Consider the following 3,367-nt stretch of genomic DNA (forward strand, 5'->3'; position numbering starts at 1 on the left):
CGGGCAAACATGAACTTATGCACCACAGCTGTTTTCCCAATCCCAGCACATCCCTGAAGCACCACTGTTTGGGAAGAACTGGTACCCTCTTCATCAGGATCAAACACGTGTTGCATTTCAATAAAATTATCTTCTTGAGGAATCCGCATGTTATCTTTTCTGATACACCATGTTCTTTTATAACAAGCAGTCATAAGTTTATATGCTTGCCACGGTGATAACATTTATCGACTCTTATTTTTAGGTATTTTTCTTTTAGATGTTTTCTGAATACTTCCCGGTAATCTCATGAGGTGACAACAAGAGTTGGTAATCATAGAATACTAGACAACAATACAAACAATTATAACTAATACCATCATCACCACCATCTCCACTAGGATGTCTCAAAGGCTCCTCAAACTTTACATGTCTGAACCTGAGTTCTTGATTTCTATGTTGCTGTCCCCCCTCCAAAAAAATTTAAAAAAAAAACCCTCCTCAGGTATCACATCTCAGTTAAATGGTGTCACTCAGTTGCTCATAAAAATGTTAGGAGATATTCTTTTTTCCCCTTGAATCCTCCACATCCAGTCAGTTAGCAAGGCCTGTCATTTATACCTTCAAAATAAGTGTCCATTCCATTTATTTATCACTTACATCCTCAAAAACTACCCAAGTACAAGGCAATATCAACTCTTTCCTGGAATGCTGAAATAGCCTCCTACTCACATACTCTTTCCTATCTATAGCTCCTCTCCATATAGCAACAAACAAGATCTTCTATAAATATCAATTACCTCATGTAACTAGCCTGCCCAAAATCTTTTAAGAGCTGTTCATTGCACCTGGTATAAAATCCAAAATCTTGACCATTTCCTATATGATGTGCCATGATCTGGGGCCCTACCTTCCTCCTCTCTCCAGCCTCATTTTATATCATTCTCCTTCTCAGTCTCTGTACTAAAGCCACAAAAATAAAAATAAAAGTCTACTTTTATTTTTTCACAAATCTCATGTTCTTTCCCACTTTAGGGCCTTTCCACTAGCTGGTCTTTCTGCCTGTAGTATTCTTCTCTCCTACTTTTCCCATGAAGAGCTCCTTCTCATCCTTCAGACCTGAATTTAAACATTACTTCCTAGAAGAGGACTTGCTTGACCACTCAATTTAAAGCAAATCCTCTCTACTATTCTTTTATAAGCACCCTGTTTTCCCTTTATAGCACTTTCCACAATTTATAATTGTCTTCTTTATTTTTTTTAATTATCTGTCTTTCCTACTAAACAATAATTTACATAAAGAGAGGGATCTTATTTGTCTTCTTCACCATAGCACCCCTAAGTACCTAGCATGGTGCCTGGCACATAACAGACACTAAATAAATACTTATTGAATAAAGCTACAAATGCTTTTGAATTAAAAAAAAGGTATTTATTATTGCCTATTCTACTCCAGATACTGTACTAGATCCTTTACAGACAGTTCTGAACTAATACTCACAATAATTCCATGAAGTAAGATTTATAGTTACAGAAATTGAAACTTATAGCCAGAGTTATAACTTCATGGGTGTGCAAGCTGTGCACAGGGCTCATGCTCAGAAGGAACCATGCCTGGTGTAATGCTCTGCTGTTGGTATCTTGAAATTCTTAATAATTTTTGAACAAGCGGTCCTGTCTTTTCATTTTGCATTATACCCCATAAATTATAACACACTCCTGCTTATAATATCAGTTAACTTGCCAAGGTTCAATACCTAGTAAGTGGCAATAGACTTAACTAAGATTCAGGTTTACCTGATGCTAAGGTCTATGTGCTTAAATAGCTTTTCACCTTCTGCAACTAGAAAAAATAATCCAAGGAGTCTGTTATCAAGTTCAAACTTCTGTTAAGTGAATGTCTAAATTAGCATTTCCCATATAAATGTTCTCTTGAACACAATTTTGCAAGACATTAATTGGGGAGCTGAGAAAAAGGTATTCAGCGGTCAAATAAGTTACATGGAACACACCTTTTATTGCCTTTTAGAGTGTCTCAATTCATATTAGCATATGAAAAGCTCCAAAAAGACCTACAGTTGAAAAAAGGCTGTTTAACTTTGTTTAATCTAGCATTTTCTGGTCTTAAATGACCACAGAATCCATTTGTAAAAGCAAAGTTACTAATTCCTGGAGAAAAGTGTTCTGTTGAACTCAGTATGGGGAATGCTGATTTAAATGTTTTGGCAAACTTCTTCTGTAAAATTCCATAAATAGTTTAGGATTTTGGGTCTCTGTTGCAATTATTCAATTCTGTCATCTTACTGTGAAAGCAGCCATAGATGATATGTAAATGAATGGACATGGCTGGTTCCAGTAAAACTTTATGAAAACAGGCAGCTGGCTGGATTTGGTCCACTAGCTGTTAAATCCCAACTAAATCTAGATCATTCCAGAAGCAGACTGGTCTATTCTAGACATAAAGTTCCATACACCTGGTGCTTGATCACGATCATCAGTGGTCCTCCCAGTATTTGAATACCTATTCCACACGATATAAAAGTCCTATTGGTTAAGACAGTTTGGGAGTGATGTCAGAAACATGGTGGCGTGAGAGAAATCCCCAGATCTACCCTCTTGAAACAACAATAAGTTGAACTTCTAAAACTGAACAAAAAACACACAAACTGCACACCAGCACGTCTCAGTGTGGGAGCTGCGCATAAGAGCTACCACAGGTCAGAAGCCTGGGAATTGGGTGGTAGACTGGGAAAAACAAAGAAGCTGCCTCTCGCAGCCTGAGCTCCCTGCAGGAGGGGGCGGGGGTACAGCGGGTTCTCTGAACAACCCTGCCTGGGAGAGATGTGAACTCCACGCAGCCGGTGGCAGTGCACAGGGATTAGGGCAGAAAGCAGAGAAGCAGGATGGCAGAGAAGCAGGGATGGGGAAAGAAACAACAGTTGATTATTACCAGCCACGGATGTAACACAACAGGTTGAGACACAGCCCCCATCCCCCAAGCCAGAGGGCTCCTTCCCCCCCATATACTTCGAGACCGAACACCACGGAGCCTCAGGGGAATCTGAGCAAACACTACTGAAACTGTTGCTAACACTTACGGGGATTGAGACTGAGGGTAGTGAGCATGATTAAACATCTATAAAGAAAAAAAGGCATTATTAACGCTTTATATAAAGCAGGAATCCAAGAGGCTTCGACACCACCTACTGGAAACAAAAGAAAAAATGCATTCTTTGCAACAGGCTAAAGATAGACTTTTATATAATAAATCTTTCTGAAAAAAAAAAAAAAATCAGAATACACTTCCATTAATGACCAGGCAGAGAAATAGTCCATTAAAAACCCTGAACAACCAAGGTGACAAGGCATCTCCAAAAGAAAAAGAAAA

This window comes from Pteropus alecto, unplaced genomic scaffold (genome assembly GCF_000325575.1).
Source record: "Pteropus alecto unplaced genomic scaffold, ASM32557v1 scaffold246, whole genome shotgun sequence".
Lineage (NCBI taxonomy): Eukaryota > Metazoa > Chordata > Mammalia > Chiroptera > Pteropodidae > Pteropus > Pteropus alecto.